Raw genomic sequence first — 24,806 nt, 5'->3', positions numbered from 1 at the left:
TCAAATGATCGCCTGCCTCGGCTTCCCAAAGTGCTGGGATTACAGGCTTAAGCCACCGTGCCTGGCCTGCCCAGGCTTTTTAAAAAATAGACTTTATTTTTTAAGTCTTTGGTCCACATAACCACAGCCTCCCCTACTATCAACATCCCACACCAGAGCAGTACATTTGACATATTCGATGCACCTAACTTGACACATCATTATCACTCAAAGTCCACAGCTTACTCCAGGGCTCGTTCTTGGTATTGTGCATTCTGTGGGTTTTGACAAATGTATAATGACATGCGTCCACCATTGTAGTATCATCAGGAGCAGTGTCATGGCCCTATACATCCTTCATGTCTTAGGGATTTTTAAAGCCTAGTAAAAGACATCGGAAAATAAACAAAAAAATCACAGTAAAGTCTTAATAATGTTGAAATAGGACATAAATAAAAAGAGTCTGAGCATAAGGAGGAAATAGCTAACGCTCTTTAGCGGGATCCATGAGAGGTTTTGGGTCCAGTAAGACATTGGAAGTCCATGTTTGCAAAGGATCAGGGTATTATGAGGCATGTGAGGCTGAGGGGACAGCTGACCAGGGCACACAGGCATGAACACCCAGGCATGTTTAATGGACCTCAGAATGTGGTGTAACAGAGTTGGTTAAGAGCAAAAACTCTTCAATCAATCCCATAGAGAGGAATTCAAATCTGACCCTGCAACATAGTTCCTGTGTGATCTTGGCCAAGTTACTGGATTTCTTTGAGCCTCAGTGTCCTCATCTGTACAATGGGCATGATAATAGTACTTGCTTGTGGAGATGCTCTGAGATGCCTGAGAGGCATGTAATATTATCCCAGTGCCTGCCCTGTGGTTTGGGGACTTACATGTCAGTTCGTGGTATAGACTGAGAAGCTGAAAATGGGACCCAAAGGCACATTGTAAAGCCCATGGAATTGTATTAAGGAGTTTGGACTCTATCCTCTTGCTCAGTGACTTTCAAATCTTGACAGTACATAAGAATCACCTGGGAGTTTGTTAAAACACAGATTTCTTAGTCTTTCCCTGGTATTTTTTGTTTCAGCTGGCCTGGGGTAGGGCTCAGGAATCTGTTTTTAGTGGTTCTGATATAAGTGGTGCAGATCACACCTTAGACTAGATCACTGGGAGGGTATAAGTCTTCTTGTAATATCTGTGCAAAATAAATCAAGAGTTTACAGAGGCAGAGAGAGGTTTGAGGCTTTTTGACAGTCGGGCTGCAAATCGCTCAGTGGAGCTAGAGCCAAAACCCCAGGCAGGCTTCCTGGTTTCAAGCCTGTGCTCTTTCTCCTTTGTTCAAACACCATCCACACAGTGCCAAAGGAAGCCAAACCCAAGCCCCAGCCGCTGGGGTTAAAGGTCTGAACAGCTTGTGTGCCCTGACCAGTTCAGATCTCTTCCGGCCACTGCTTTCCTTCTTCCCAAACCCCTCCCCCAACTACTTTATGGATTAAGCATAAAAATGCCTATGGGCGTCCAGGTCCTGAATCTGACTCCTTGTAGTGCTGAGCACAGATTTTTAGGAAGAGAGACCAGGCACCCCTTATAGAAAGAGCTTTTTGATCAAGAGCCATCAGGCAGCGCGTGGAGGGCCTCACCTAGTTCTTCCTCCTGGGCTTGGGCACACTCTCCTCCCTGCTTGCCTCTGCTGAGGACTGTATTTCCTTGAATTCTGCCTACCTACTCCCAGCGGGGCTACAAGCAGTTGTCTGCACCAGTCCTCATAGCAGGGTGCTCCCTGCCTTTTGGCAGTCAGCGCTATTTCTCTGAGCTAGGTAGCCTGCTCTAAATCTCACTAGGTTTACAAAGAGAATCCTTCATCCCACCTCTTTCTAGAAGAGGACTCTGAGACATTAATTGCGGTGAAGGCATGGGCCCTTGTTCACAAAGGGTGCCAGTAAGTCCTGGAGGAGTCCCTGCCCTGGTTTCTGGTTTATTCTTAAATCTTCGAAATCATCCAGTCCCTTCTCACCTTTAAATTCAAAAGCACAGAGTGCTAAGCACTCAGGACCTCTCTTTTTGACTTGTTGGCTTTTCCTGGCAGAGATATTTAAGAGCAATTTCACACAATTGGCTGAATGTTTCCTCTCCATTCTCCCCCCAAGTGTCTTTCAAGGAGAAGTGAAAACCCTGTGTTAAATGGCATCCTGGAGCTGGGAGAGCATCAGCTGCCTTGGCCCCAGGTCATGGACAGAGCTTATAAACTAACAAGCGCTGAAAGCAACTGTGAAGGCCATGGCCTCAAAGAGCCACTGATACTGAGCCTGGGACTGACACAGGCCCATGCTGGGGCCAGTTACCATGGCCAGCCTTAAGCTTTCTGGATACTGGAGGCTTTGCAGAAATGATACATTGAACTCAAACTTCCCAGCGCCAACTGGGGCAACACAAACATAGGCCAGCTATTTATGTAGTTTTCCAGAGGCATCTGGGAGAGCAGTAGTCTGGAGGGCTGTGGAATTGTCTCCTCTCTGTTAACTGTGACAATGACTGGGCTGTCCTAGATGTAACATGCCCCCCACTACACTCCCTGTGGCCGTCGCTCTTCTGCTCTCATGCTGTTGTAAATAAAAGCAACCGTTTAGGGAGCATCGGCTCTGTGCTAGGTACTTCATATGCATTATCTCAAGTCATAACAGCTGGAGAGCTATTCCTCTCACCCCTATTTTGCATAGAGAGGCCAAATGGTTGGCCCAGTACAACTGCACAGAGTTCATACCCAGGTTGGCAAGAGTCCCACCTGATGGTGTTCCTGCACCCAGGATCCCACGTTGTGTTGCCTTTCCTGGAAGTCAGAGTCAGGTCATTATCCTGAGTGACAAGGAGGTTGCTTAGTAACCTAAACCAATCGAAAAGCATGAACTATGGCTTGACAGATGACTCAGGGTAAATTGTTTCCAGTCCTGGGCATGTGCAGTTCTGGACATTCCCAGAACTCATGGAACTACTTGGAAAGAAGGTGGTGAGAAGGAATGAGAGCCAAAAGAGAGATAAAGTGCTGGGACTATATGTAGACAAGAGTTGTCTACATAAATATGAAGGCTTTAAATTACACTTGCCTCGTGATTTCCCCTTCTATTGCTGCCTCTGTCTGAGGTTTCAGCCACAGCAGCAGAGCTTCCCCAGCTGCTTATGCGTCAGGAAGGGCAGTGCTTGGGGCTTCTCCCCACTGACCAGGCACCCAGACCAGAACAAATGGTCCAGCCAGTGGGATTTATATTCAACATCATTATTATAGGTTACTATTTTTGACATGTATTTTGATTGGTGGCTTTACTTGTGATTTCAGGAGAACTGGTTATCAGTAGTGCCATCCTCCCCAAATATCTTCAAATACACACCACCATCCATGTGTGGGTTGATTAAGGAGCTGACGTTCATTAGATTTGCAGTCTCCTGACCTGATATGCATCAGAATCACTGGGAGAACAAACAAACAAAAATGAATCCAAAACAAGCAACAAACAGACAGATTCTCAAGTCTTGCCAAGTCCAAAGATTGATTTGGTGGAGAAATTGTACTTTGAAAGCTGCCCAGGTAATAATTCTGGCATATAGCCAGGTTTGTAAAATCTTGAATGAACTGTCTTGGGCAAACAAAGGAATTCTAGTTTTTTATCTGCCAGCTTTTAAAAATTTCCCATCTTTGAAAGGAAAGTGTTACATTAATCACAAACTCCCATGGTCAAGGTGACAGCAAAACAACACTGTATTCTGGTTGGAACCTTGGAACATTCAGACCTTGGAGAGAACAAGCAAAACATTTTCATAATCATAATGTCATGTGGGTTGAAAGCAGAGTCTTGATTTGAGTTCCGCTGCTGCCCATAAACAGCTGGGTGGGAATTTGGGTCAATCCCTTCACTTCTCTATAGCTCCCTTTCCTCATCCCCAAAATGAGAGGCTTGTTTGATTTCGGAGTTTCCTGCTAGGTCTACAATTCTGTGATTAGCATCTCTGCTCTCTGGAATATTCTTTTATGTCTGGTGACTTAAATCAGATTATCAAATATTTATTGAACACCTGCTACGTGTCCAGAAACTGAAATTATTTGAAAAATTGGATCTGCGGGGGAAAGAAGGGGCTGAGAAGGGACAAATACTAGTAAAGAGAAATGGATGGAGCTCAACAACTAAGAATTTTTGAACTCTAATAAATGTTTCTACTTTCTCGCTTAGAGCCATTTTGTGTGAGTAAAGTGCAGGTTACAGTGAGACAACTGGCTGAAAGCAGCAAACAAATATAACCTGATAGATGGTAACTGAGGTACTCAGCCCTTTGGATGACAAATATTGCTAGGTGATAAAAAGCACTAATGCATCAGGTGTGAATCTGCTGCTTCAGGAAAAATGTATGACCAGAAGGGAAATACTGGTGATTTGACTGACAGGAACAGCTGGAGGCTCCTATAATTGTCCAGATAGAAAGCAGGAAAAAATAAAAAAGAAGTTGTGTGCTATATGGAAGGACCTGGTGTGAGCTTGTGAGCTGTGTCTCTCGAATGTTCTTGTTTCTGAAGGTTTCTGCAGGTGGTTGATTCTATGATCTCTCGGTTTTTCCCAGAGCTCAGACTCGAAGTGTTCCTGAACAGTGGAAACCTCAGTCCCCCAAAAAGCCCTCAGTGCAGTTCTCCTTTCTGTGGAGGAGCCAGTGGTCTGGAGTGGGGGTTTTCAAATGGCTTTTTGAGTTGCACAGGAGTGCTGACGGTGGAGCGGGTGAGGGGGAGAGGGCAGCACAGCAGCACCAGCCGAATCTCCCTAAATTAGACCAGTCTCCTCTGACCTGATGGACATATTGGGGGCTTTCCATGAAGCACTGGGATGAGTTTCCCAGTTGGCAGAACTTGTGAGCTACTTTGCTGGCCTTAGTCACCCATTTGGCAAAATGAAGTTAGGCAGAGATTGAGTGCTTAGTAAGGCCAGTTTGGCTGGAGCAGTGACTGACTGTGTTCGGGGTGAGTTTGCTGGATAATTGATATGGTTTGGCTGTGTCCCCACCCAAATCTCATCTTGAATTGTAGCTCCCGTAATCCCTATGTGTCGTAGGAGGGACACAGTGGGAAGTAATTGAATCATGGGGGTGGGCTTTTCCTGTGCTGTTCTTGTAATAGTGAATAAATCTCATGAGATCTGATGGTTTTATAAAAGGGCAGTTCCCCTGCACGTGCTCTCTTGCCTGCCACCATGTAAGATGTGTCTTTGTTCCTCCTTTGTCTTCCACCGTGATTGTGAGACCTCCCCAGCCATGTGGAACTGTGAGTCCATTAAACCTCTTTTTCTTTAAAAATTTCGCAGTCTTGGATATGCCTTTGTTAACGCATGAGAACAGACTAAAACAATAATGTAACCAGATTTCCTGATACAGAGAATGGGCAGATGGTGCATTTACAGTTCCACACCCTCCTCCACATCCCATCACCATCCTGTCTTCTGGGGATAGTGTGGAATGAGTAAGAAGGGTAGGGTCCACCTAGAGAAAACTCACTGAATCTTCATAACAACTTTCTGGGTCAGCTGCCATCACCCACAACTTTGAGAGGAGGACACTGAAGCTTGCGAAGTTCAAAAGTCTTGCCTGAGACCATATAGCCAAGGAGAAGTGCCAGGGGACGTTGAGGTGTGTGTTTGAAGTCACCTCCTTGGAGATGAATACGCTAGAAAAGCCTAGACCTGGAAGCAACCAGAACTTTCTCTGGGTACTATGGAAACCAATAGCCTGGGAGTCAGACCCAGCTGTGGCATCCAAGGAAGAAAAAGGAGTGGGAGTTGGCCTTAGGGGGCTATGATATGATCAGCAGTTCTTCCCAGGCCTCAGCTTACAAGCACCTCTGCACTGTGGGATCAGCCTGAGATCGAAAGGTCGAGGAAAGACTCTATTTAATCTCTGGCCACAAACCTCCTGCAAGAGCTAAGTAAAAGCCCCTCTGGCAACAAAAACCGGGTCATAAAATAGTGAGCTGCACCAATAGGTAACACAAAGTCATAAATAGTTGAATTTCCAAAATGTATAAAGAGAAATGGAAATAACTCATTATTTTCCTATAACATATAATGATTCACATCCTTCAAAATTTAGGGATCACAATTTTACCTTCTGAGCTGAAGAAAGTAAAATATGCAGAGTAGGCACTCCATAAACATTCCTTGAATGAATAGATGAGAAAGGAACAAAGACAAAGTTATGTTAGGCATTCATTCCTTGTGTCCTGGGGATAAAGGCAGAAGACTGCTGTCCAGAAGAGAGCATTAATACAAAACAAAACGTGTTCTTTACTTCTATAAAGATGCTGAAAGCTTGAGGTGATTTTCTGATTGTTTAATATTATTTACATTTTGCCTGTCTAAAGCAGGCGTGTTCCTATTTCAGAACTTTTAGTAAAGGCAACTGTCCCCAAAGAAACTGGTTGGAGTGCTATCAGTGGCAGATTTCTTCTTCCTTTCTTTTTCTTTTCTTTTTTTCTTTTTTTTTTTTTACTTGGCAGACATCTCAGATAGAGTTTCTTTCTGGTATCTCTCTCAGGATATAGACCCCAATAAAACATATGGCCTCACACAGCAGCGGCCTCACCAGGTCGCAGACACATGTTTAGAATTCCTCAGTCTACTGCGAGGCTGGCAAAGAAAGCCCCAAGCAAGAAAAGCAGACACTGGGCACTTTTGAACTTATTCTAGGTATTAAAGGAGCATTATATGAGAAAGAGTATGTGCAAACAGTGGCCAGCAATTTCATCTGACTCGAGAGATCCTTGTCACAGGAGGGAGTGGGTACATAGCTATGTGTGCAGCCCATGCATTTCGGAGGTATTTTCTAGGCAAACTGCATGAAGTCTTACATGTGTACCTGCTGTCCTCATGTGCAGAATAAAGCCTTCTGTAAAAGACAGCAGACCAGAGCTGCATCTGTGTCTAGGGCATCTGTGCCTTCCGCCAGGTGGAGAAGTTCACAGCAGTTTGGATTTTTTCTGCCCAAGACCTGGCATTCAGCCCGTATCCATGGGGGAAGGTAGACTGGTTGCCTGTGGCTAGTGTCCATTCACAGTGGTTGATGCCGTGTTGTACCTGTTGTTGAATATTTTGAAAAACATACCTGCTCATACATATTTTCCATAATATTGATTAGGGGAGAATCTCTAGTCAACTTCTACAGACTTCTGTTCTTGTCCTCATCTTTAACTAATGACTTTAAAGAAATGGTAGAAAATGCCACTTGGAGACCAAATAAACTTGATAAATTGAACTTAATCTCACTCTTCACTTGGATAATGCCTTGGGTCTTGGCTTAAATGTCACTTCTCCAGAGAGGTCTTTCATGATCCTGTGGCTAGATTAGGCCCCCTCCTAACTGCTCCCATAGCTCACAATACTTCCCCTGTTAAAACATCATTCTACTCCATTGTTATTACTTGTTTTTGGTGAACACTTATCCTTCTGGACTGTGAGGTACATAGGGGTAGGGACTTCACGGAGCTTGGCACCTAATAGGTATTGGACTAATATTTATTGAATAAATGAAATGAGTATTTATTCGATGGTACATGTAATGCCTGTCCTCAAGGGGGTCATTTTAAAGAAGAGACAGTAACAAGTCACCAGGTGTTAGGAGCACAGATGGCGCCTATACAAGGTGCAATCGGAAATGCAGTGAGAGGCGCAGTTAGCTCATAGGCATACATATGCCATGGTGGTTTGCTGCACCTGTCAACCCATCGTCTAGGTTTTAAGCCCCGCGTGCACTAGGTATTTGTTCTAATGCTCTCCCTCCCCTTGTCCCCCATCCCCCAGCAGTCCCCGGTGTGTGATGTTTCCCTCAAAAAGGGATTTAATTCCATGGGACTTCAGAGAGGAGGTTAAGACCAATGACTGGAAGCTTCCAGAAGCCTAATTTGACTAAATCCACATAAAAGTTTACTCACCAGGTAGAATTTTCAGAAACAAATGGGACTTTTATCAGTTTGGTGAACTTGCTAGTTAATTTTCATGAGGGAAGGGAGGAGTTCTGTTTGGTTCAGTATTAGATTCGTGGTCCCTGTATAGTGCCTGGCACACAGCATTTATTCAACAAATATTTATGAAGTAAGTCAATGAATGAAGGTGGTATTGAATGAGCTGTAAGCTCCTTTCTATTCCTGATATTATAGAGCTCTTGCGTTGTTATATTCTAATTTATTCTTTTAATATCCCCTTATCTCACTAGACTATGAACTCATCAAAGTCAGAGATTATGTTTTAATTGTGTCTTCAATGTTCAGTCTAATTCTTGGCATGTAGCAGGTGCTCAACGAGTATGGTAATCATATAATTTTTAATTCAAACTAGGACATTTTGGGAGTAAAGGGGGTGCTGACCAGGTGCGAATTAATACCAGAGCATAAACTGTCACTGTGCCAGGCAAACCAGACAGTGTGGTTACCCTAACCAGCAAGCACTTGTTGAATGAATGAAATGTAAATGGGTTATGGAATACAAAGAGGTAGGCTGTACTCATGTTTTTCCTTATATGGAGATTAAAGAAACTATTCTCCGGGAATTCTACCCACTGGGCTCAGTTCTTTTTGACTAGACACACAGAATGCACCTAGACTTTCTTTCATGTGGCATTTAAATATATAAGTTGATAGATGGCTTCCCCTGTGCTGAATTTTCTCTTTTCCAGCCTAAACATTCCCAGTTTCTGTCCCCATCCCCTCAAGGTTTACCTGGAGGTTAGCATGACTACATTTGGGGTTCTCTGGTTCTGAATGTGCTTCTATTTGATGAGGTCAGTTTAGATACCACGGACCTTGGCTCCCAGAAACCGCAGGTCTCCATCCTCCAGGATCTGTCCACTCACACTTGTCTTCTCACCTGTCTTCTCCCCATACTTCAAGTTACTTGACTCCTTCCCTTTCCCTGTCTACCCAGCCTTGTCAGAGTCTCTAGGGCCACTTGTCGACCATGGACAAGGAAGACTCAGAAAGTTCTGAGCCAATGTCCTATAGCTCTACCTCATCTAAGCCTTGCCATGGGTCCAGCCCTCACCTGATGACCTGATTCTCACCAACGTGCTCTGGCCTGGCTCCAAGATCCAACTCCCTGTGGCCCTAGTTCTGATGCCCGGGTCTCTGACCTGATTCCTTGGCCTGACTCCCTGTGTCAGTCACCTAGCGAGGACTCACCTTGTTCTCACTGGTCTATCTCCTTCCTGCCCCAGTGATAAGGCCTCAGCTTACTCCGCCCTGCAGGAAGGCATAGAATCCATCAAGCATTTGTCCTTCCAGGCCCTGACCCTCACCACCCACCTGCAAAGCTGGAGCTTAGCTCCTATCTAGTAAGTCTGGATTGGGGGTTCTGCCTGCTGGCACCGGCAAATAACCGTGCCATGGGACATTCCCTGGATGTGGCACATTTGTTTTTTCTCTACCTCATTGATAATCTTCGTTCATCATCTTTCTTCCTCTCTTTTCCCTCTCTTTTACTCTCACTGGTTTTCTGTTCCCCCTAACCCCTTGTTCACGTTCTTTCTTCTTTTTTTTTCCTACACTGAGTTAATCCCAAAGAACGCACATACCTCTCAGTTCTTCTGTTGTTGCTTGCTTTTATGGGATGGGAAAAGAGGAAGCAGGTTCCCCAGGAGTCTGAACTGCTTGCATGGAGGGGCCGTGTTCTCCTTCCTCCACGTGCATCCCCAGTGCTGAGAGCTTAGCGATCTACCCACAGGCACACTGGCCAATCACTTCTAAAACAACTGAGAAATGCTGAATTTTGATCGTCCTGTTCCTCTAGTGGAAAAAATCTGTATATGTATACATCCTTTTATAAAATTGCTAGAATACCCTGAAGAGGGAACTGACCTTTTTCAAATTAAGTCACATTAGACCCTTGAGCTACATGTTTCATGAATTCTAAAATAAAATTAAAGCCTCTAAAAGGTTAATAATCTCAATGGCAGAGGGAATTTTTTTCAGATGAGGAGGATGATCTTTTTCATTAGCTTCTAACATCTGGCTAGTAGGCCCAACTGTATTTTCAGGAAAAAAAAAATAGAGATGGAGTAACTGGAACAGTATTCTGTTTTTAACTCCAAAACATTGTTCCTTGCTGTGTCTCTACCTAGTGATGGGATCCTAGGAAAGCCATTTCATCTCTCCAGGCCTTGCATTCTCATTTCTACAATGAAGATGTGGGCTGTGTGGCTTCTAAAGCCCCCTGAAGTTTGAGCATTTTGTGATTCAACACAAACACGAAGCAGTAACTGCGGCGTTGGGCTTGTGGTGCAGGTAGGTGCAGTGTTTTCTGTGATTGTAAGTGACTTGCTAGCTATGGAAATGGCAAGCTCCAGCCGAAAGACAGTCTCACCAGGCTTCCGTAGTCTGGAAGTTCCCATAGCCTTGTTTGCTGGAGAAGCTGCCAATATACTGCAGCAGTTCAGAGCTCAAAGGACCAAGGTGGGGGTAGGGCACTTTTATTTCCTGGCCGTGTGACATTGGACATATTACTTAGCCACTCTTTAAGCCTCATGTGTCAAATGGGAATAATAAAAGTATCAACTCTGAAGGGGATTACAGGAAGTATTAAATGTTGACATCGTTCTTGGCACATAGTATGTGGTCAATCAATGTTAGCTGTTGCCATTGTTTCTTAGCTGTGAAGTGATGGCCTTGGCATAGTCAATCTCTAAGGGCCCATCCAGCTCTAAATGGCTCTAATTCTTTCGGCTTTGTGGAGAATGTAGTGGCAGATGACCTCCAGGATGTTTGGTTAGCTGGCATTTGGGGAACGAGGCCAAAGTTCACATGAGGACTCCAAGCCTGTGACAATAGCAAATGCTATTTTGGGGTTATGTGACATTTACTGACATAATGGAGCCTTTTGATTAAACACACCTCGAAGCATTTCTATTTTGCAACTGCACTTGTATTTTTCTGGGAGGAGGGGAAGCCAAGTATTTTGTGGTACCCTCTGCTACAGGCTGAGGAGTTGAAGCTATTAACCTAGAAATGCACTTCCCAAGGCAAATGGTTCCTTTAGTGAATCTGAAATGATCACAAAGGAAGTCAGGTAGTCTCTGGGCATGGACTGGACTGGGCAGCGCTGGCTTAGGGCTGTGTTTGGCCTCCCTGACAACACAGCTCTGGGTCCAAAGTCCAAAAAGCCTGGGGGCTGTTTGCAGGATCTGCTTTCAGGAGTCTTGGACTTCTGTGAATGGTTATTCTTCTGGGTGTTCTGTCCCGTACTCTGATAGTACTGGGACATCGCTGGAGACTTTGTTACTTTCTATCCAACCTCTGATGTGCTTCTGCCTATAGCTTAGCCTAGGATGGCTCAGCTGGAGCAGGATGGTGAAAGGTAGCCTACATGTGTGCACTGACACGGCTGGGCTGGTCAGGCCTCCTAGCAAAAGACACGTGATTCTGACAAGATGTTCCGACACTCAGCCCTCAGGATGATCATCTGTTAAGGTACTCTCTTGCTTCTTCAGGTGATCTTAGGCCTTAAATCTTTTGTATCACGTGCCTTACTTTTAAGGTCAAGTATTACCCAATTAGAGTAAGTTTATATATATATTTTATTATACTTTAAGTTCTAGGGTACATGTGCACAACGTGCAGGTTTGTTACATAGGTATACATGTGCCGTGTTGGTGTGCTGCACCCATTAACTCGTCATTTACATTAGGTATATCTCCTAATGCTATCCCTCCCCTGCCCCCACCCCACAACAGTCCCCAGTGTGTGATGTTCCTCTTCCTGTGTCCAGTGTTCTCATTGTTCAATTCCCACCTATGAGTGAGAACATGCGGTGTTTGTTTTTTTGTCCTTGTGATAGTTTGCTGGGAATGATGGTTTCTAGCTTTGTCCATGTCCCTACAAAGGACATGAACTCATCATTTTTTTAGACACATGCACACGTATGTTTATTGTGGCACTACTCACAATAGCAAAGACTTGGAACCAACCCAAATGTCCAACAATGATAGACTGGATTAAGAAAATATGGCACATATACACCATGAAATACTATGCAACCATAAAAAATGATGAGTTTTTTTTTTTAATCAATGGAAAACATAGTAAGTTGTTGAGAGAAATAATACATGTGGATTCAAAGGTTATCTGTACTTGAGTAAACCATAGAATCTGTAATTCAAATGGAATGACCCATTAACTATATGTAAAGGAAGTTGGAGGTTAAAGTACCTGGAATGTTCAATTTGAGACTTTTTACTTTATTTTATTTTGGAGATGGAGTCTTGCTCTGTCACCCAGGCTGGAGTGCAGTGGCGCCATCTTGGCTCATTGCAACCCCCACCTCCTGGGTTCAAGCAATTCTCCTTCCTCAGCCTCCCAAGTAGCTGGGACTACAGGCACACACCGCCACACATGGCTACTTTTTTGTATTTTAGTAGAAACAGGATTTTACCGTGTTGCCCAAGCTGGTCTCGAACTCCTGAGCTCAGGCAATCCGCCCGCCTCGGCCTCCCAAAGTGCTAGGATTACAGGCATGAGCCACTGCGCCTGGCCTTATTGTATTTTTGAGACAGAGTCTCGCTCTATCACCCAGGCTGGAGTGCAGTGGTGCAACTGCAGCTCACTGCAGCCTTGACCTCCGGGGTCCAATCAATCCTCCTACCTCAGCCTCCCTAGCAGCTGGGGTTACAGGTGTGCACCACCGTGTGTGGCTAATTTTTGTATTTTTTATAGAGATTGGGTTTTGCCATGTTGCCCAGGTTAGTCTCGAACTCTTGGGCTTAAGTGGTGCACCTGCCTCTGCCTCTTAAAGTGCTGGGATTATAGGCATGAGCCACTGCGCCCAGCTGGGCTGGGTCATTGCATTTTAGAAATCCCCTCCACCATGTCCTTCACCCTCTGCATCTTTTCCTTGATGGGCAATGCCAATCTTCTTATAGGAGAATGGCACAGAGTGATTTCTTGTCAGGTTTAGAGGTGATTTGGACCTTTCTGTTGGCTTCAGAATTACCCCCGGATCTGTAAAACAACACAATCAAGCACCAGGTTGAGGCTGCTGATTAGTGAGATCGATGATGTGATTGAAAGCGTTAAGATAAGTAGGATTAAAAAAAATTCAGGCATTCATTTCAAGGCTACATAATCAAGGTACAATTAAAACAGAAGTTGGGAACTGAAAGTAAAGATGCCAAATAAATCACATGTTGACCCTCAACTCCCACTAGTGACTTTTTATGTCTCAGTCTCCAAGAGAAACTGATGATCACGTCCCTGGGGTGGGCTGCTGAGACCCGCCCCACACCCTCCCATCCCTGCCCCACCTCTGCTGGCGTGGGCTCGATGGTGGAGCAAGGCAGCTTCCTTCTTGTCTCTGCCACCTTCGCTGTAAGGGCTTGTGCCTGGCTCTGATTTTTTTCTGGTTGTGTTGATCTACTTGTCATCTCTCCAGCATGGGGCTATGGTTCCTCTCTTTGACCAAAAATTGGCTTTTGTCCTTACTGTCTTTTTTTTTTTTTTAATTCCTTTTTTTTGGAGACAGTTTTCACAAGTGCATTTATTAAACATGTCTTCTTTTATAAATTGACAGGTAAAATGATATATATTTATCATGTACAACATGTTTTACAATATGTATACATTGTGGAATGGCTAAATTGATTTAATTAATATTTGCATTACCTCTCATACTTGTTTGTGGTGAGAACAATTAAAATCTATTCTCTTGGCAATTTTCAAGAATTCAATATATTGTTAGTAACTATAGTCACATGCTGTACCATAGGTCTCTTGAACTTACTCCTCCTGTCTGAAATTTTGTATTCTTTGGCTGACTTTGCTCCAGCCCTCCTTGCAGCCAGCCCCTGGTAGCCATCATTCTTTTCTCTGCTTCTGTGGGTGAGCCAGTCTCCGAGTCTGCACTTGGGATCTCTTGTCTGGATGTTGCCCCCCTGACTTGCACTGACCTCTGGTCCCCATGCCACTTACCTGCTTCCAGCCTCAGCTGTGTCCCAGCCTGTCAGTGTCTGTGTGCTCCTTGGTTTCAGTGTGTTCCTGACCCTGGTTTGCTTAGACTTTCCCATCCCTACCTCTTACCTCATCCCTTTTTACATGTGGCTGTCTCTGGGTGATGCCCCGACATGCCCAGCCACTCACCCCCAGCTCTCCTCACGGGACTCTGCTGGCTGTCTGCTTATCAGGCATGCCACAGAAAAACACTGGGCTAGAGTCAGACTCAAGCATAGACTTTCTACTTGCTAGCTGTATCATCTTAAGTCACTTGGTCACTTTCAGTCTGTGTTTCCTCACAGATGTATAATGTATAAATGTATAAATGTTTATAAATTATTGTTTCTTTTGTGTCCCATCCTAAGAAATCTTTGCCCACCCAAGGTTGCAAATGTGTTTTGCAAGTGTATTTTCTTTTAAAAGCTTTATTTTTCTTTACATTTAGGTCTATAATTTATTTTCATTTTGAGTTAATAGTTGGATATCATATGTGTGCGGTAGGAGAAAACAAACTGATTTCTCCTGTTATATTATCAATACTCAACAGAGAACACGTCTGTCAACAGATATGTGGGGATTTTCCCCACACATTAATTTACTTCTCTGGTGGACACCAACTGGGTGTCCTACAATTCTGACACTACCTGGAGTTAGAGTCAGATCCCGCAGATTAAGTGTTGAGTCCCCAAACCCTGACACCTCTCTACCCACCTTCCCATGGCAACTGCAGGTCCAGGCCTCTGGTAGTTCCTTTATTTTATTTTATTTTATTTATTTTTGTGAGACGGCATCTCATTTACTCTGTTGCCCAGGAGGAAGTGCAGTGGCGCGATCTCAGCTCACTGCAACCTCCACCTCCTGGGTTCAAGTGATTCTCGTGCCTCAGCCTCCCTTAATAGCTGGGACTACAAGTGTGCACCACCATGCCCAGATAATTTTTGTATTTTTAGTAGAGACGGGGTTTCACCATGTTGGCCCGGCTGGTCCTGAACTCCTGGCCTCCAGTGATCCGCCCACCTCAACCTCCCAAAGTGCTGGGATTACAGGCGTGAGCCAGCCCGACCGACCCCCAGGCCTCTGGTACTTCTGACCACTGGCTATAAACTGGGGTGCCCATGACCCCCTTCCTCAGGTTCAGTCATTTGCTAGAATGACTCATAGAACTCAGGGGACTGCTTTACTTACTATTGCTGTTTTATTACAAAGGATGTTTTAAAGGATGTAGATGAACATCCAGATGAGGATATGCAAAGGGTTGGGAAGGGTCCAGGGTACAGGAGCTTCTGTCCATGTTGTTGAGGTGCACTACTATTCTGGCACGTAGATGTGTTCTTGTTCACCAACCTGGAAACTCTCTGAACCCCATAGTTCAGGGCTTTTAATGGAGGCTTCATCACATAGGCATGACCTATTATTAACTCAATCTCCCCTTCCTGGAAGAGGAGAGGTGGGGCTGGAAGTTTCAAGCTTCTAACTGTGGCTTGGTCTTTCTGGTGACCAGCCCCCATCCAGGAACCCACCAAGAGTTGCCTCATTAGAACAAAAGACACTCCTACCACCCAGGAAATTCCAAAAGATTAAGATCTCTGTGTCAGGAACCAAGGTCAAAGATCAAAATGAGAACAAAAGCTGCACCTAGCACCCCTATTGCTCAGGAAATTACAAGGGTTTTAGAATCTTTGTGGCAGGAACTGGGGAGGAAGACCAAAATATACTTATTTCTTAATAAAAATCACAATATCAGAATGTGAGATCAAGGTCGAAGTTTATCATTAGCCATTAAGGAAATAACCACAATGAGATATCACTACACACCTGTAAGAATAGATACAATGAAAAAGACTTACAGTACTGGTTGTAGATAAAGATTTAGAGGAACTGGAACCTCATGCACTCCTTGTGAAAAATGTAAAATGGTGCAACTACTTTGGTAAACAATTTGGTAGTTTCTTCAAAAGTTAAACATATACTTACCATATGACAGCCACTTCACTTCTAGGTGTCTAAAGAATTGAAAGCATATATCCCTACAGAGACTTGGACACAAATATTTATAGCTGCTCTATTTGTAAAAGCCCCAAACTGGAAATAACTCAAATGTCCATCCATAGGAAAACGGATAAATAAATTGTGTCATCTCCATACAATGGAATACGATTAAGCAACGACATAGATAAATCTCAAAATAATTATGGTGCATGAAAGGACACAAATACTATATAATTCCATTTATATAAAATTCTGGAAAATGCAAACTAATCATTAGTAACTGTTAGATATGAGTTCTAAATTTCTTTTCATAGAATTAATATGTCAGTGTGTTCAATTCTTTGCCTTTTACTTTTAAAAGTAACTTCCTCGTAAAGCAACCCTTTTCGATTTCCTGCTCCACCCTGACTCATTCCGATCACTTGCTCCGCCCTGACTCATTCGGATTACCTGGTCCACCCTGACTCATTCAGATTACCTGCTACCTGCTCTGCCCTGACTCATTCTCCATCCTGCATAACCATTTTTTTTCCCTCCAAAGCACTCACCCCATCATTCTCTTTAAATTAGCCAATCGGAATTAGTTTAGCCTGTGCGGTCTAACCCTAGCCAATCGGAATTAGTTTAGCCTGTGCGGTCTAACCCTAGCCAGTAAGGGAACGACACCGCAGCAGGAGCCACGTGCGTCAGGGATAAGAACCCCTTTCCCTCCCTTGTCCAGGTGTGTGCTCACCATTGCTGCATCTGTAGGGCGCATCCTTCTCTAGAAGTACCTTGCCTTGTTGAGAATTAAAAGAAAATTTTATATTCGAGTGCTATTTCTTTTGTGGCACTGAAACTTTACATATAACAGTAACAGAAAGCAGATGGGTGGTTGCACAGAGATGGGGGTGGGGAAAACATGGCATGATTATGAAGAAGCAGGAGGAGAGTTTGTGCGGTTATGGATAATTTCACTGAGAATGGGTGATGGTTTCACAGGAGTATATATGTATAAAGATGTATCAAATTATATACCTAAACATGTACAGTTTATTGTACATCAATTATACCTCACTAAAGCTTCTAATGTTGGTGCAAATATCCACCAATGTTTAAAAAAAAAAGAGAGAGAAAAGGATTACAAGGCCCCGGAGAAGTAATGTTATAGGACCAAGAGGTTCGTATGCCCACTGCACAGTAACAGACTTATCACACTGAGACAGCAGAGATGCAGCATAGGAAGAGTTTAATGAAATGATCATAGATTGCTGAGCAAGGACACAGGAGGTGAACCTCAAATCCATCTCCTCAAGGAGTTCTGGGCTAGGGTTTTTAAAGATTCATGGAGGGCAGGGGCTGGAAAATTGGGTTTGTTGATTGGTCAGGTCAAGGGGGATGAAATCGTCAGGATGTGGAAACTTCGTTCTTCTGTGAGTTAGCTTCTCTTGGGGTTGCTTGGACCAGTGGAGTCTGTGGGGTTCTTCAGACCCACTGACGTAGTAGTTTCATCAGTGCATAAGACCTGAAAGAATGTCTCAAAGGGAAAACTTTCATGATGTTCAAGTTGCTATCTTTAGAAGAGTTAAGGGGAACTGTAATCTTGTAACAGGGTCTTGTATGATTCTAGGACAACAGGCACCAAACAACCATAGTTTTAGGAAGCAGGTCAGAGAGTAAGTTGACTTAATGATTCATGTTAAGGGTGCTGCAAACTTGGTTTATTTTTGTTTCTCCCCCACCCTTCTGCCCTGATTAATCTTATAAAGCTTATGGAGTGGTTTCAGTAATGCCCAGGAAACTGAACTGATAGCTGTAATCTGCTCTAGAAATGTACATTGTCATTATTATCTATACCACATAGACTAGGAAAGTTTCCTGCAAGGGAACCAGACGCAGTTTCTGAGTGTCCTTAGACTTTAATTTTCCCAACCCTGCCCAATGGAAAATGTCAAATGTCAAGCTATAACACCCAGCACTGGCCTGATTGCATGAGGACATCCAGACCCTTGAGGCTTTCTTTCAGGGCTTGACCCATCCCAGACCCTCATCCCTGCCCCTCACTCTCAACAAATGACAACATAGTGCCTAAAAGTGCACAGTCTTGCCTTCAACCAGAATAGGAGTTCTCAACCTGGTTGTCTGTGGGAATTCACTGGGGAGTTTTTGGGAAATGCTGATGCTTGGGTCCCATAGCTGGAAATTCCCATCCAGTTCATCTATATTTTTAAAGCTGTCCGGATGGTTCTGAAGTGCAGCTGGGGTTGAGAAGCACTGAGGTGGAGCCTGGACCCTCTTCGCTTACCTGCCCACCCCTGTGGCCAGGTCAGCTTGGCTCCTCTGCATCTCAAACTTTCTGTTCAATTAGTGATGGAAAGCAGTCCAGTAGAACTGGGTATGATAGCAATAGTAATTGACATTCAAATAGCATTTGGTTTTTTCCCAAAGGGCTTCCATGGGCATTTTCTTATTGAGTCTCATGGGTAACCTGAGAAATAAGACAGGATGATTTAACACTTATTGCCCTTTACCTAATTAATTGTAAGTACAGTAAATGGTCATTTTAGAATATTTTAAGGAACAAATACTGAAATCTATGAAGAAAAAAAAAATCTATAATCCAATCTCTCAGAGAAAACCAGTATTAACATTTCGTTTCTTTTAATGAAGATAAAATATATGCACTTAATTTTTTAAAAACAACATTGGCACAAGCTGTACCAGTGTTTTGTAACTTGTTTTTTTTTTATTTAATACATTTTAATCGTTTCCCCATATTCTTTTTTCTTTTTCTTTTCTTTTTTTTTTGAGACAGTCTTCCTCTGTCACCCAGGCTGGAGTACAGTGGCCCAATCTCGGCTCACTGCAACCTCTCCCTCCTGAGTTCAAGAGATTCTTGTGCATCAGCCTCCTGAGTAGCTGAGACTATAGGCACGCACCACCATGCCCAGCTAAATTTTTGTATTTTTGGTAGGGTCAGGGTCTCGCTATGTTGGCCAGGCTGGTCTTGAACTCCTGGCCTGAAGTGATCTGCTCACCTCGGCCTCCCAAAGTGCTGGGATTACAGGCGTGAGCCACTGTACCTGGCCCATTTCCCCATATTCTTAAATATGCTTTGAGAATAATATTCTTATTTTCTAGTACATTGCATGGAAACACCATGATTTTTTTAAACCATTTCCTACTGTTTAGCAGCTTGTTTCCATGTTTTCTGTATGAAAAATAACCATGCCCTTTTGTGAAGTAACTAGAACTCTCATACTCCTCCAGTGGGGATATAAATTCATACAACTATGTTAGAAAATGTTTGACATTATCTACTAATGTGGAATGTGTGCAAACCCTATGACTCAGCAATTCTCCTCTCAGGTGTGCACCCATAAAAATGTGTACATATGTTCAACAAAAGACAGGTGCAAGAGTTTTCACAGTGGCAATAATTTTGGCCCTAACTGGAGGCAACATAAATACCCATTAACAATAGAATGAATAAGTTAACTGTGGCATATTCATGCAATGGAATACAATGTAGCAATGAGAATTAACTAACTACAGTGACATGTAACAATATGGATGACTCTCCCAAACATCACTGAGTGAGAAAAGGGATACACAAAGAATATAAACAAAGGCAGACACCATTAATCCATCCTCTTAGGAATTAGGGTAGGGGTTACCCCCTGGGGAATGGGGCAACAGGGGGTTTCCTTCTTGATTTGGTTGGAGATTCAACTAACATATTCGCTTTATGAAAACTCATTGAGTATATTTTCTGTATGTTTACTTCAATAAAGTCAACTAAAATCTCACTATATTCTTATACATAAACTTTTTTGTTGTCGTTGTGGCTCTGTCACCCAGGCTGGAGTGCACTGGTGAGATCTTAGCTCATGGCAACCTCCACTTCCCAGGCTCAAGCAATCCTCCTACCTCAGCCTCCTGGGTAGCTGGGACTGTAGGCACATACCACCACACCTGGCTAAGTGTTTGTACTTTTTGGAGAGACGGAGTTTCCTGGGCATCATGATGCCCAGGCTGGTCTCAAACTCCTGGGCTCAAGCAATCTGCCCGCCTTAGCTTCCCAAAGTACTGGGATTACTTGTGTGAGCCATTGTGCCTGACCATACATAAACTTTCAAGACAATTATTGTTGCCTTGTCCTTTTGTCTGGCGAAAATGTGGCTTTGAGAATTGTTATGGGCTGACTTGTGTGTTCCCAAAATTCATATATTGAAACTCTCATCCCCTGTGGCTCAGGATGTGACTGTGTTTGGAAATAGAACCTCAGAGGAGGTAATTAAGTTAACATACGGTTATTAGGGTGGGCCCTAGTTTCACAGGACACAGACACACATACAGAAAAGGATGACTGTGTGAAAACACAGTGAGAAGGTGGCCACCTCCAAATCAAAGAGGAAGGTCTCTGAAGAAACCCAACCTGCTGAACCTGAATCTTGGACATCCAGCCTCCAGGATTGTGAGAAAATAAATTTCTGTTGTTTAAGTCATCTCATCTGTGGTATTTGGTAATGGTAGCCCTAGAAAACCAACAAAAATTGAGGAAATTTTGTTCAACATTGTACATGGAATAAGCAGCTGAGCAGGACTTGAATATCTGCTATCTGACTTCAAATTCTGCAGTATTGCCACTGCCCCCAGTGTTTTATCTTTCTATGAGAAATTGATGGTGGTGCCATGAGGCAGCAAAGGAGAGTGCCATCTCCATGGATCAACCACTGCTCTAAAGAGGACATGTGTGGCTGGGCATGGGGGCTCACACATATAATCCCAGCACCTTGGGAGGCTGAGGTGGGTGGGTCACCTGAGGTCAGAAGTTTGAGCCTGACCAACATGGAGAAACCCCGTCTCTACTAAAAATACAAAATTAGCTGGGTGCGGTGGTGCATGCCTCTAATCCCAGCTACTCGGGAGGCTGAGGCAGGAGAATCGCTTGAACCTGGGAGGCAGAGGTTGCAGTGAGCTGAGATCGCGCCATTGCATTCCAGCCTGGGCAACAAGAGCGAAACTCCATCTCAAAAAAAAAAAAAAAAAAAAAAGGACACGTGTGTGAGGACCCAGGCCACTTTACAAAAAAAAAAACAAAGCATCCTTTCCTTTGCTTGCTGGGGTGTGATGGGTTTGATAACTGTCATATTCAGAGAAGGAGACTTGCTGGAGAAAGAAAATTTCTCTTCCCCAAAACTTACAACTTTTCAGTGAGCAGTAGTGTTTAGTAATTAATTATCACTGATGGTTACAAGTCATGCCAGTTTTCTGAAACATCCTGGGAAATGTCTATGGGTGATAGTAATGCTATTTCCTGTTCCTCTTGTTACTTGCATCCTCACAGATTTGGACTTCTGGGAGCTGAAATATTTTGTTTTTACATTTATCTGTTCCCAGCGATATTATAATGTTCTCAGTTTAAGGGCTTATCATATTAGGGCTTCCTCTGGATGTTAAAACATCTGTTTCTAACTCTCAAGAGAAAGGAAAAACACCCAACTTTTAATTATAAATACAACAAAATAAAATGTATGTGGACCAGACCACCTTCTGGAATTCTCCTGATAAACAGGTAGATTAAAGGGATGTGAAAGAGATTTGGAGTATAAGCAAGGAAAGTTATCCCCTGAGGTCTTAATTTATTCTACTTTGGAGGATGTACTCAATTTTCTTTCAGTTCAGCAAAATTAGTTGAGAATATATTCCTTTTTGGATATCGTTTCACAAACAGCATGGAGGAAGTAGTCTTTTCTGTTACAAATGCATGAGCTTGTATGGATAAGTAGATAAGTGGCTCCATCTCTGATTTACACAGTTTACTGCCTTCAGAGAGTTTTCAGGATGTGACATAGGAAGGAAGAACCCAGGAGGGGACTGGTGGGTTTCCTGAGTTGAGAAGACAGACTGCTGAAATGTTTCCAGGCAGACCATGGCAGCTAGAGTTCAGAGGGCAGAGCACAAGAGACGAGATTGCTGCACAGAAAGAGAACTCCAGAGATCTGCAGAGGGTCCTGCTTGAGGATTCAGGTGAGTGTGGACAAGCATATGCATATGAGGAAATGTACCTGAAGCTAGGGAAAGAATCATCGAAGAGAATTAGAGAAAACAATGCCCGGTGTTCACATAGGGACAGGAGTAATGACTGTTTACACCAGCCAGACTGGAAGAAAATCCATGACACATGGGGCATTAGATAGAGTACTGAGACAAATAATCAGTTGCAGATTGAGCATTGCTTGGGTCCTGTCTAACAAATCTTACAAGCAAGACCTCAAAAGATAAATCTTCCAAGTACTGTAACTGTATATCAGAATAACATATAAGAATATTTATAGAAATACAAAAATACCCAGCAACATTATAAAATTCACAATGTCAGGTATCCAATAAAAATTACCAAGCATGAAAAGAAGCTGTTAAATACAAAATGAGAATTAAAAACACACTTATTTTTGTTAAGATTAAGTGTGAAATTGACACACATAATCCAGAACTGATATAGATGCTAAAATTAGCAGACAAGAACATTAAAACTGTTATTATAATTTTATTCAATACATTGAAAACGGTAATTAGAGACACGAAAGATATAAAATCCCTAAATCAAAATTCTAGAGATGCAAGCTACAATATCTGAGATGACAAGTACAGCAGATAGAATTTATGGTAGATTACACATTACAAAAGTAAATATGAGAAACTTGGAGGCATAGATATAGAAACTATCCAAAATGAAACACAGAGAGAAAATAGACTGAAAAAAAGAGCCCTAGTGTACCGTAGAACAATGGCTAAAAGTTTTCTAAATTTGATGAAAACTATAAACTCACAGATCCAAAGTTCAATGAACCCAAAGAACACGACACACAATAAAAACTACAAGTTAGATTATAGTTGCTCAAAATTAATTAGAAAGAACACATCTTAACAGCAGCCAGAGAAAAAAAGACACATCACATACACAAGGACAAAGATAAGGATGGCAGAAGGTATCTTCTTGGAAATTATTCAGATAAGAAGATAGTGGAGCAATATCTTTAAAGTACTAAAAGGAAGAAACAAACCTGTCCACCTAGAATTCTATACTCCAGAAAAATCTCTTTAAAAAAATCAAGGCAAAGAAAAGACCTTTTCATACATACAAGAGTTGAAACAACTAATTGCCCGCATATCCACATTACAAAAAATTTTAAAAGAAGATTTTCAAGCAGAGGAAAATAATATCAAATGGAAGTCTGGTTCTACACAGAGGAATAAAGAGCACCAGAAATTTACAAGGGCAAAGATATAAGATTTTTCTTCTTATTGTTGTTGAAATCTGTTCAAAAGATAATTCGCATCTTAAACAAAAATAACAATGTATTGTGGATTTTATTACATGCATAAAATTAAAATGTATGACAGCAAATTAGAACATAAGTGAAAGAAAGAAAATAATAAAGATCAGAATGGAAATCAGTGAAGTAGAAAACAAAAAAGCGACAGCAAAAAGCAATGAAACCAAAAGTTGGTTTTTTGAGATAATCAATAAATTGATAAACCTATAAACAGACTGGTCTTGAAAAAAAGAAAGAAGGCACTTATTACCAATATCAAGAATGAGAAAGATGACATCACTGGAGATATTAACAGAATAACAAGGAAATATATAAACAACTTTATGCCAATAAATTTGACAACTTAATTGAAATGAGAAAACTCCTTGAAAGGCAGAAATTACCAGGCTGGGCATGGTGGCTCACGCCTGTAATCCCAGCACTTTGGGAAGCCGAGGTGGGTAGATCACCTCAGGTCAGGAGTTGAAGACTAGCCTGGCCAACGTGGTGAAACCCCGTCTCTACTAAAAATACAAAAATTAGCCAGGTGTGGTGGCGGGCACCTGTAATCCCAGCTACTTGGGAGGCTGAGGCAGGAGAATCACTTGAACCCGGGAGGTGAAGGTTGTAGTGAGCTGAGATCATGCCATTGCACTCCAACCTGGGTAACAGGAGCAAAACTCTGTCTCAAAAAAAAAAAAAAAAAAAAAAAAAAGGCAGAAATTACCAAAGCTCACTCCAGAAGAAATAGATAACCTGCATAGCCATATTACATTTGTAGTTTAGAAATCTTCCTATAAGGAAAACTTTCTTGGAAATTCTTCCAAACATTTAAATAAGCAATAATACCAATTCTACATAACAATTCTCTTCTAGGATATTGAAGTGAAAGAAATATATGCTAACTCATTCAATGAGACCAGCATTATCCAGATACCAAACCCAAGAAGACATCACAAGAAAAGAAAACTATAGACCAAAATCACTCATGCAGATAGATGCAAAACGTTTAAATCCAACAATGTATAAAAGGGATAATACATCAGGGCCCAAGAATGCTGGCTTAACATTAAAAAAAACAATCAATTTAATTCACCATATTAAAAAACTAAAAAGGCATCGCAAGGTCAGGAGATCGAGACCAACCTGGCTAACACGGTGAAACCCCCTCTCTACTAAAAATAGAAAAATTAGCCGGGCATGGTGGTGGGCGCCTGTAGTCCCAGCTACTCAGAAGGCTGAGGCAGGAGAATGGCGTGAACCTGGGAGGCGGAGCTTGCAGTGAGCTGAGATCGTGCCACTGCACTCCAGCCTGGGCAACAGAGCCAGACTCCATCTCAAAAAAAAAAAAAAAAAACCAAAGAAACTAAAAAGGCAAAACCACATTATCATCTCAATAGATATAGGAAAAAAGCACAGGATACAATCCAAACCCAATGTTGAAAAACGCTCTTGATAAACTAAGAGTAGAATGGAACTTCCTCAACCAGGTAAAAAGCATCTACGGAAAACCAATAGATAATGTTATGTGAAATTAACTTAAA

The sequence above is a fragment of the Pan troglodytes genome, chromosome 14 (genome assembly GCF_028858775.2).
Source record: "Pan troglodytes isolate AG18354 chromosome 14, NHGRI_mPanTro3-v2.0_pri, whole genome shotgun sequence".
Taxonomy (NCBI): Eukaryota; Metazoa; Chordata; class Mammalia; order Primates; family Hominidae; genus Pan; species Pan troglodytes.
Note: the sequence above shows the minus strand (reverse complement) of the source record.